Source organism: Lissotriton vulgaris, chromosome 6, assembly GCF_964263255.1.
Source record: "Lissotriton vulgaris chromosome 6, aLisVul1.2, whole genome shotgun sequence".
In the NCBI taxonomy this organism is placed as follows: Eukaryota; Metazoa; Chordata; class Amphibia; order Caudata; family Salamandridae; genus Lissotriton; species Lissotriton vulgaris.
The window spans coordinates 1,611,718,033-1,611,730,153 of NC_141694.1; positions in this window are offsets into that span (position 1 = coordinate 1,611,718,033).

Genomic DNA, 12,121 nt, shown 5'->3' on the forward strand with positions numbered 1-12,121 from the left:
AATCCTGTCCGGCTGGACAGAGGTTATATACTATTCAGTATATGTCTATTCCTTTGTATGATCCTAAATAACTAGGGTCCTCTGTCTTGTACAATAGATTACTGCCCAAGGACCCTAGTGCTATTCCTTTTGGGTTTTCCCTTGTCCAGAAAAAACAAATTCTGTTCCCATGAGGCACAGGGTCAGACTGATTTGCATATAGCCATGTCTGAACTGGGGTGGCAGAGTGGGCTAAAGAACAGTGATGGATTAAACCCAGATCTTTTGACTGGGTGTGAGTGTTGGATTGGTTCGGATGCTCCGTCCATTACCACCCCCTTTTGTACCGCTTTTGGCCGCCATAAGTGTGGCAGGGTATTCTCAGACGTAAGTCCCTTGCTCACTTTGCCACTGGATTCAAGCAAGCCGGGCTGAAGACAGCTGGAATGCCAGAAACCGGTCCTCGGAAGCTTGTTTCCGGTCCTGGGAAGGCATGGCTTGGCAGTTCGGGCTGGACTATTCCCATGAGGCACAGGGTCAGACTTATTTGCATATAGCCATGTCTGAACTGGGGTGGCAGAGTGGGCTAATGAACGGTGATGGATTAAACCCAGATCTTTTGACTGGGTGTGAGTGTTTGATTGGTTCAGATGCTCCGTCCATTGCCACCCCCTTTTGTACCGCTTTTGGCCGCCATAAGTGTGGCAGGGTATGCTCAGACGTGAGTCCCTTGCTCACTTTGCCACTGGATTCAAGCTAAGCATGGGCGAATTTTGCGAATCTCGCGTTCTCGAATTTTGCGGATTTGCGAACTCGCAATTCGCAAAATCAGCGAATTCTCGCGTATTTTTTTTTTTTATGTTCGCGCGGGTTTCTGCCAGTTCGTGAGGGTTTTGTACAATTTCGCAAACGCGAACTTACCTGTCGGGTCGCAAGTTTTGCGAACTTGTTGTTTCTACGTGTCCAGCCTGTTTGGGACACTCTTCTTCATCACTGCCACTCTCTGTCACCACTGCCACTCTCTGACTACTCATGCCACCCTCTGGCCCACCCATGCCACCCTCTGTTTCATCACAGCACCCTCTGGTTGTCCAGTCAGTGTACATTATTGTGGCAAAGCAAAGCACACCTTCCCTGCCTCAAGTGACCTGAATTAATTTGGGGCTGATTAATGTGTCACAGAATATTTTTTTAGCTGGCACCTGCTTCCTTAGTGCTTCCTGATTAGTGATCTTTTGCACTTGCTAAGTGCTTTCATTGTTGCAAAATTAGTTACAACACCTGCCCTGCCCCAACTGACAATAATGAATTAGGGGCTGATTAATGGATTTGAACTTCCAGCCTGGCTCCTGCTTGTCTCCCTTAGCTGTAATTCAGGACCTTTGTGGCATATGTGTAACTATTCTGAGGTTCAGAGCAGGGTCACATAATAGTTGCAAGTAGGCAACTGAACTCTGGAGGGGCCCCTCAGGAAGCACTACAGGAAATGGCTACTAATGATGAGCCTGAACTTTTGAACCTGGTAAGTAGTTTCAGTTTTGCTAAGATCGTATTTCTGCAATTTAGCGCTTATTCGCGGGGCACGAAGTTGTACTGGGAAGCCGCGAACTCACGCGAACAGTGCGAGCAAAATCCGCTGCTCGCGGATTTGGCGGGAGATTCGCGAATCTCGCGGATTGCGAATTTACCGAAAATCCGCAAAATCCGCGAGCGAAACGGATTTTCCGCCCATGCTTAATTCAAGCAAGCCGGGCTGAAGACAGCTGGAATGCCAGAAACCGGTCCTCGGAAGCTTGTTTCCGGTCCAGGGAAGGCATGGCTTGGCAGTTCGGGCTGGACTGTTCCCATGAGGCACAGGGTCAGACTGATTTGCATATAGCCATGTCTGAACTGGGGTGGCAGAGTGGGCGAAAGAACGGTGATGGATTAAACCCAGATCTTTTGACTGGGTGTGAGTGTTTGATTGGTTCAGATGCCCTGTCCATTACCACCCCGTTTTGTACCACTTTTGGCCGCCATAAGTGTGGCAGGGTATGCTCAGACGTGAGTCCCTTTCTCACTTTGCCACTGGATTCAAGCAAGCCGGGCTGAAGACGGCTGGAATGCCAGAAACCGGTCCTAGGAAGCCTGTTTCCGGTCCAGGGTAGGCATGGCTTGGCAGTTCGGGCTGGACTGTTCCCATGAGGCACAGGGTCAGACTGATTTGCATATAGCCATGTCTGAACTGGGGTGGCAGAGTGGGCTAAGGAACGGTGATGGATTAAACCCAGATCTTTTGACTGGGTGTGAGTGTTTGATTGGTTCAGATGCTCCGTCCATTACCACCCCCTTTTGTACCGCTATCTATGTGCTCAGCACTCTCTCTGTGAATCTAAACTTTCCACTGTTTCCCATTCCAAAACACTCTTAAACATTCACCGGCTTACCTGCTGACATTAAAACAACATTCTCCCTGCCGCTCAGAGCGAAGTAATCTCTTTTACATCCACTCGATTTTTGAACGTGGCTTTCACTCTTCCCTCCGTGAATTCCCCACTTAATGCAACACCGTTATCACCTGTGAACAATGCTGTGCCACGAGTTGGAGCTAGAAGGTGTTCCATAATGATGTTGTTCATCTCCCCAGGGGGCACTCCCATAGGCCCTGATAGCCCAGATTTTCTACCACAAAGACCGACACTGCCTAATGGAGGTGGGTTGGGTGAGCTTAACTGCCCATTTGAAAATCACACTATTTCTATCTATCCAGATTACACCAGAAGAGTCCAGGCCAGGTGCAAGCCATATGCTGAGTTGAAGCGGAAGCTCAAAGCCATGGACCTCAGATATATGCTGCTATTTCTGCCCCGCCTGAAAGTAATAGCTCAAGGGAATACCCCTTTTAGGAATCGGCAGAAGAATGGATGTGGCTGTAGATTTAGGACACGGTGGGACCTAGCCGCGCTCAAGCAGCTGGATTCCACAAGACAGACCTGAAGTGGCACAGGTGAGGGGCAGGCGCCGGCTGGGTGCCCGACGGGCAGACCCCCAGGAGAGAGGCCAGATAGCGATACAGGAGGTGGTACAATGGCCCGAGTGGAGGACTCTAGGGCAGACAATTCTGACTCGGTGGAGGACGGCTAAGTTCCCGAAACGATGAGTTAGCTTGAGGCCTTTCAGGCTCCGGTCTCTACTCTTGACTTGATGCATAATGGACAATGCCAGAGGCCTGGAGCAACTGGGACTTGGCACTGAGAGGAGAAATTGAAGGAGTGAGAATGCAGGGTTCAGAACCACATGGTATTGAGTTCAGTCTTTGACACATGGATGAGGGGGCGTAGGCACCAACAGAGAATGTCTTTGCGGCTACCACATTGGGGTGCAGCGGCAACTGCCCTCCAGCCCCCACCCTCCATCAGACTGTGCTGGCAGTGTCGAACTAGCCTTGGTGACACTTTACAGGGCGGCAGAGGTGGGCCGATTGCTGTCCATGACTACATAAACAATTGAATACACACATCTCTTAGCGGGGGTTTATTAGATGGAGCTGTCCCTTAAAGTTGGTAACAGGACATGGGGAAGGGAACATTGTGCCTGATTACCCATTGAGGCGGGTGAGTTGTAGTTACACCTTTGCGGTCCTACAGCTGGGGGGGGGAGGTCAGGGGCTGCCCTAGGGATGGGCAGTGTTGTGGGTCTGAGGCAGCTGAGAATTGTTGTATTGGGCAGTGAGTAAGTACGGGGGAGCATTGATAAACGCAATGCATGAGACAAGCTGACAGAAAGAGTAGGAGCTTCTTCCCCCAGGCTGAGGCCCCCCAAACCCCCTCGACTGAATGAGCCACAGTGGTGTGTCTTCGGTATGACTAGAATGTTGGTAACCTGGAATTTTCAGTGACTGAACTACTAACCTAAGTGATAAAGAATATATGCTCACCTTTGCAGATACAAAGTGCAAATTGTGATGCTACAGGAGACCCAACTCCTTCAGCCAGAGACAACCAAGCTAGGGATGAGATGGAAAGGTCGCATGCACGCAGCAATGTACTCCAATTATGCCTGGGATTTGGTGACCTAGATAGCGAAGAGAGTCCCATTCCTGCTATGGGAGGTCCTGACAGACCCACTCAGCTGCTATGTAATGATAGTGGGTGTCCTGGACAGCGTTGAAACTTGCCTGATCAATACATATGCTCTAAATGTGGATGACATAGCCTTCTTCCCTGACATAACGCAGGCCATAGCCCCAAATATGGCGATGTGAGTCATATGGGAGAGGATTTTAACTGTGTCCAGGACCAGTAGGTAGATAAGCACCCCCAACCCCCTTCAATGCCTGGACATAAACCGGGAATGGAAAGGGCATTAGAGGAGGAAAAGGAAGACTGCTGGATGTTTCGATACACCAACACATGGAGAAGCAAACGTATTCTTCTTATTCCCATGTCCACGGCGGTTATGGCCAAAAATATTAGCGAGAAGTCCTCAGTCTATCTTAATAGGTACCTTTCGGATAACTCGCTGTTGTTGCAGAAGCCTTCGATCCCGCTGTGGAGGTTGCCTGTAGAGGCCCTGATGGATTAGGTCTTCTGGGCTGATCTCCAAGTGTACTTTATACTTCATTCACCAAAACACCAATACGACAGGCTGTAGGGTGATGGAATGGGAAACCTATAAATAAGGTGGTACTGAGAGGGGAGTGCATAGCACAGATTTGTAGGGGTACGCCAGAAACTCAAATGATACAGAAATCGTCAGGTGATGATGCACCCTGGGGAGACCCAGTCCTTCCTGGACATAACCAGATAAGTGGAAAAGAGCTGGACTAGATTAGAAAAACATGCTGTTATGAGATAGGGGCAATGTCTCTTTCAGTCAGGAGAAACATGCAGGAGTGGCTTCTGAAATGAGAAAAGCCCCACATCACACACCTTGAAGGAAGGCATGGCTTGGCAGTTCGGGCTGGACTGTTCCCATGAGGCACTGAGTCATAGTGGATTGGTACAGGATCAACTGGGCCAGTTAGATTTGCAGATAGTGTTTGCTCAGACACACAGTGTTGCACAGGATGACCTGGACCGATATCTTGAACATCCATGCATGCCAAAACTATCGGCAGAACAATGTCAAACGTTAGATAAGCCTCTGGAACTGGAAGAGTTGAAAGATGCCTGGGAGGGGGCCCCATAGTGTCAAATGCTGTGAATGGACGGGTTCCTGGTGGACTATACTAGGCGTTGCCCTCCCCGGCTCTGGATAGACTGCTAGAGGTCTTCACGGAAGCCAGAGGCCTGAAGGGCCTCCAATGAGAGAGAAAACAGTGGTTCTGATTCCCGGAGACGTGAAAGACACATGAGACTTAACTTCCCTCCTACGGACCTCTTTCCATGCTGAATGTCAACATTAAGTTGCTGTTCAAGGTATTGCCACTAGACTGTTGAGAGTGGTAGGGTAGTTAGTACACCTGGATCAGACAACATTTATTCCCGGATGTATACTATTCAGCAGCTGACATCATGTACTGCATTTGCTTGAGCCCTCCGAAAGTGAATACGTGCTGGTGGCGCTGAACTTGGAGTATGCCTTTGCCATGGATGGCTGCACTATATGTGGTCAGTGCTGAGAGCGATGTACTTTGGTCCATGCTTTCCCCAGTGGGTGCAGTTGTCCTATATGGAACTGGTGACCAGGGTATGTCCAGGCACGTGCGTCTCGGACCAGTGAAGGTTGGGTAGTGGGACGATACAGGACTTCTCCTTGATGTCAGTGATGTATGTTCTGGCAGTGGAGCTGCCTGCGAGTCAGCTGCATGCGAGGCTGGGCACCTAGGGGGGTCTGCCTGGTAGGAACCTGGCAAAGGCATCTCTCAACATGGCAATGCTTGATATATTTGCGAGACCCTGGAGATTCGGTGCCCCATCTCCTTCCAGGGATAGAGGGTTTTGCAAAGAGGTCCAGACTGAAGACAAACATATCGAACTCGAGGCTGTTCCCACTGGGAAGACAGAGACATTTGGCTAAGGCCCTCCTACGGCTATTGAGAATGCACTGGGAAACAGACAGGTTCCACTCCTTGGGTACCTGAGTGATGGTGCAGCAGTTCACTATGACCTTAGTGTGGGGCAGTTACTGGAGGGTCTAGAAAGGTCAGTGGAGTTCTGGAACACACTGCCTCTTTCGATTATGGGACACATCTCGCTGGCTAAAATGGTGTATTTGCCGGGATACGTAATCCAGAATACGATGAGCCCAGTACCCCACAGCACTTTTGTTTGGCTCAACAGGCTGCTACACATGCTAATACAGGTGGGAAGGCTAAAGCAGAGTACGGCGAAAAAGTACTGAAATTTCCATGGGAGAGAGGAGAACGTTATACCCCAGACTTGTTTCTCTAGCATGCAGAAGCCTAGCTGCAACATGCAGTGGGCTAGTTCGATGACGATCCCAAATGGAAGAGAGCTCTTCTGGAAGGCTCACATGACTCATACACACTCCCAGAGTTTCTCATGATGGGGAAGGGAGTCCCAAAAGAGCTAATGCACCCAATATGCCTGATGGTGGAGGTGTGGCCTGTAGGGTACTCCGAAGGGATCCGTTTGCGGATGATTTGTCACTTTGGGCACTGAAGATGTTTGCCACACTGGGACTTGAGGGAATGTATGAGAAGTGGAGAGAGGGGAATGTGAGAAAGTGGGAGACCACTACTGCAGGAACAGACTCCTTACATCACCTTTGCACCCAGTAGTCCCTTCTTAACTGCCACTGCATGACGCATCCCCAAAGCAGGTAAGGTCGAATGTGATACTGAGGTACACAAGATCAGAAAAATATGGAGAAGTAAGGCAAACAGTATGGGGGGAAGACCACCCGAAGCTGACAGGTCTAAGAACAGATTTATCCTAATGCTTGATTCAAATTTATACAATTCGATTATCTGCACAGAAAGTACCTAACGCTAGCCAAACTGATGGAAATATACCCAGACGGATCAATGACCTGTGGGTGATGTGGTCTCCTCTCCACACTGATTTTCTACATAGAACTTGGTCCTGCCTGTTACTAGTAGACTACTGCTAGGTGGTGCTTCTGGCACTGACCCATACGATGTGGTTGAGAATAGAGGGCTCCATAAAACTGTGCTTTATAGGGGTGATCCCACACCAGGAACATCTCAAGATACAAATATGCATAATAACCAGGGGTGGAGGAGGCTAATTCCCCTTCCTTGTTCCCAAAATCTGGAACACTCTTCTGTTGAAAATAAGAAATTTCGAGTCTGAATTAAGATTAAGAAAACTTTTAAAGACTGCTCATTTCAGCCAACATATCAGGCTCTGCAACTGAAATAATGTCTTGGCGCTGGGAGGCCCTTCTGGGTAGACATGTGCTTTAGAAATCTAATAGAACAGAATGGTGGCCTTGAGAGCAGTACTGGCTAGGAGGAGAGTGGCAATACACTGTGAGACAACTCGGGCCCCTGCTGTGGAGGTTTGGAGAGGATGTAATGGGTGCTAGAAGATGCTCAAAACACCAAGCAGAATTTGAAAAATGAAAAGGTGGAAGAGTACATGGCGTTGTAGGACAACGCTTGGTAGGATCAAAGACCTATTGCCATAGGGAATAGGATGGGGGTGGTTCTTGACTTAGCCAAGAGGGGCTGGCTGGGGTAACGGAGTGGGAATATAGCACCCTACGAGAGGGGTGGATTCACATGTTTAAAGGCCTTAATGACAATGTAAGACACTGTTATTGCTGGAATATATGCTTGTGGAAGATGCAATGCTGTACTTGCAATTGTTTGCAACTTTAATAAAAAACATATTTTAGAAAAAGCAGTAAGGGTAAGGGTGTGTGGAAATGTATCCCCCTGAGGGCATACTGGTGCAGGGTACCCTCTTGTCCACTGGCCCGAAGACTAACAAAAGAGAGATCTGCACTGGAGTGAAGTAAAACAAACCAAGTTTATTAAACTCATGATTGGGACTACGTCTGAACAATATCCTCAAGTGTTGTGGGAGGAAGGGCATTGAACACAAAAACCATCACCCTTATATACAGTTTGTTGCAGTGTAATCGCATGGGAAGCAAACTGGAGGGAACAGGTTTAAACACGGAAATAGCTACAGGCAAACAAGAGCAGATGGGTGACCAGGAGGTCAGGAGATGAGGAGGGGGAGTAAGGAATGTTTATGGTGGCAATAAGCAATCTATTGATAACATCTAAGACCAGGTTCACGGGCAGCTGCAGCCCCCCAGCACGTTCATTAGATTGACCATGTCAGAGAGGTCAGCTAGAGTTAAGGACACAGGCTGGGTGAAAAGGCGGACAGCAGAGAGCAACATGAATGCGACAAACAAAATGGACACAGCAGTTAAAATGGCTGCTGCTTATGCTAACAGAATTCCACTTTTCCACAGGTGATGATGTGACCATGCATAATAAGGACTAACATACCATTTGACATATATTAAAAGAATATTGCAAATCACATCGGATTTCCATGACCTTATAAAAGAACTTGGCCTTTTGCCTCGTTCCTCTACATGGTAATGGTACTCCTTGGTGAATTGCAATGGCTTCATACTATAAGCAGGGGGGAAAGCAGATACCTTCTTTCATAGGAAATCTGATTTTTCTACCCATGACACCTTCCACCCCTTTGACCAATCGGCATCAAATTTGGTGAACAAAATATTTCAGAGTACATCTAACAATGCACCAAATTTAGGGCACTTTGGACAAACAGTTGAAAAGTTACAAGAAGGGTCCTAAAATTGTTTTACAGTTAATACTATAATGGAACTTCCCATAGGACTTTTTTGTGAGTGCTGAACACATGGTCAAGAAATTTTTATCCCACAGCAACCTTTCAATCATTTGATGTTTTTTCTTGGCTTAGTAAAAAATCGGTTAGCGGCTTTGGAGATATAAGGTATAACTGGAGTCTCCAGTGTGCCTGTAAAAACATGTATATTTTGCATTACGACTACTATCGGTGGTGGCAGGTAATTACAGCATGGGGGGGTCATGCAAAACACACACACACACTCCTCTCCCCCTCCCCAACCAGATCTGCCTCCAACTTGTCTTGCCTAAGGGAAGAAAAAAAGTTACACGCCAATTTAAAGTGCACGGCCCCCCTTGCCTTACTAAAGACAAGGGGGATAACCGGGTCTTCCTTCTCACCTAACTACACTGACCAAGCAAAAGGTGGTATATATGATGAGTTCTCTTCGCCTTGCCTAAGGGCGAGGAGGCATAACACATTCCTTTTTGCCCTGTATATGTGTGATAAGAGGACGTTCCCCAGTAGCACAGGTAACTTTAAACAGGATGACCAACTATCTTGCCCAAGGGTGAGGGGGAAAAGGTCTCCCTGCCTTCCTCACCATGCCCTAGAGCAAGGGATGGAATGATCCTACCATTCCCCCCTTCAAATCATTGCAACTCACTGACAAAAGCTGTGCACGGGGGGGGGGTGGCCTTCAGTGTGTGCAGCAGGAGCTAAGCACGGGCTCTGGATTCACTGGGTCAAGGCCAGGTCTTTCGTCCAACTGCACAAGCCTTACACAGTGGGATCTTTGAAAAGGATGGATGGAATGCATAATTCTTTTTTTAACTCTGTTTAGGATGTCTTATGGAATGCTTACACCTCCAAAATCCCCTAAACTTACAGTTAAAATAAAGAAATAAAACCTGAAATTAGCTATATGTATTTAGCTATAAAAACTAGAGCTCGTCCTAAATAGACGTTATGTGCTGATAATGACATGCTCAAGATGTGACAGATACCATCATAAGTGACATCTATGACGATACTGGAGCATGACATATCATCTTACTACTTGCATTATCAACATCACTATGGATCACAGGTTATGTCATTGAATATTTTGTTTTAAATTATATATTTTTTTGTTATAAATACAGCTACTTCATGAGCAGTCCAGCGTCTTGACCACACGTTTAAATGTATTTTGATTTCAAATCAACTGAAATAATTTTGACAAACAAACTGATGAACACCAAACTAAGGGAAGGAACTCTTTGGAATTAAGTTCTAGCTTAATGGTACGTATGGTCTACTTCTGTTCGGTGGAAAGCAAAGAGTACTGTGGGAGTTAAAATGGAAAAGACATTTTTGATCATCCCTTTTTAGTTCCCTCTATTTCCTCCTACCCCAACCCAGATACAGCCACACAATACTTCATATATAACGAAATTTAGCCACCTACCCCCTTTAACTAAAAAGTTTTGAAAATGTTTGGGAGTTTCTGTTTGAACATAACAGCAGTTGTAAGAACTAAATTGCATCGGTTAACACCTGTTTTAATGTAGTGCAAGTAGACAGAGCTGCCGTAGTCTTGTTGCTAGGTATAAGGGTGTAAGACTCTTAAAGCCCCATAGTTGAAATGGACTGGGTTTAAAAATGCTGTTAAATTTCTGCATAAAAAGTTGCATAAAAAGTTTCATACTTTCCTTGCCAGTACAAAGAAAACAATATATTTGTAAAGAAAAGAACACTCAAAATCTGGTTTCAATTGTAACAACAACATTCTCTAGTTGACACACAAACTGCAATGCTGTGATATTAAGTAGGAGATGTGCAGGATTATTAAATTCCCCCTAGAGGGATATTTAGACAGAACTGTTCCACTCTTTCACTAGTGAATAAATAAGCACAAGCACATACAGCAGAAAAAGTTTTCAATTACATTTTTTTCCCAATCTTACTTACATGTACTGTAAAAATAGATTACATTGCATATATGTTCAATGTGCAGTTTATTTGCGATGTAGACAATATATTATTTGGATGCAATTTTCTTTATTAGTGGTACTGCTGTCGAGTAAAATTATGTTGGCATTTTGACCGCATTTTATTTTCAATTTGTCTCTTTGTATAAAACAAATATGCAGCCAGTACAACTCAGCTCTCTTTATGGTGCAGGGTCCTTTACCAAAGCCAATAAAATAATAATCCTGTTTGTAGAATGGGTTTGGGGTGAATTATTTTCTCAGGTGTGCCATCTCAAGCTTTTTCGACTAGTGAGTTCACAACCTGCACTCCCACAAACTCCAGGAACCCCTGGAGGACAATTTTAAATGACTTGCTCAAGAGATATATTGTTGACTGCAACGTTTTCCTTTAGGGATTACGGTCTTCTTTTAAAGAAGCATGGAACTACAATGCCTAGAAAGTAGAGGACTTGAAACACTTCTCCTCGAAATTGCATACTTAGTTCTTATGGTCAATTAATGTCTTGGACAAATTCGCGTTAAACCACTATGCATTTATTCTTTGTCATAATTTCCGACAAGATCTTGCACTTCATCTCCAAGTCCGCTCTCTTAAACAACTAATCCTTTAAGCGTTGAGGAGACTAAAGCAGAGGTAGTTTCTTCTTCTGCTGTGTATGCTTAAATCTGGAGTTATATTCTATAATTAGGCCCGGTAGAACCGCATTATAGGCTCCCCGCACTATGAAAATAAAAGCAGTAGTTAGACTGTTATGAAAATGTTCAGCTATTACCTGCTGCTAATATTACATTAATTCTGCTTCATAAAAAACGAATAGCTGAAGGATCAACAAATATTGCGGTTTACCTCTTGATATTGCCTTATCAAAAGCTGTAGCAGAATGGTCTGTAATGTGCCTAGTTTTTTATAAATAAATATCGCTAGATCAACCCTGCCTAACTCTACCTGGGGAAAAATGCCCAGTATTTAATGAAACATGCTTATTTTGGTGCGGTAAGCACCAAAATCTGCATGTTATTTCCCCAAAACTCGTAATTATGAGGGTTTTATTCCACCTGATAAAATCTGTCTCACTGGAGTAAGATTTTATTAGGTGCGATAAATTTCATACTGATTATCGGGCCACTAGTATTGAGAACCAAAGAAGTAGCCAATATGAGCCAAAGATTGGAAGTGCCCCCGAAAGAAGTAAATCCTGGGGCATTGTTTAATTTAATCTACCACAAAATTAATTGCTTCACAAAGGCTGCAAGAGATTTGAATTTTTTTTTACGACAGTGTCAGGTTCGATTTACCTACCAAAGTTACTGAGAGATTCCAGTCTCCTCTACCAAAAACAAGGGGACCCATAATGTGGCCAGGCTAATTTAGATGCTGGTGAGCCTTGAAGGATATGAAAA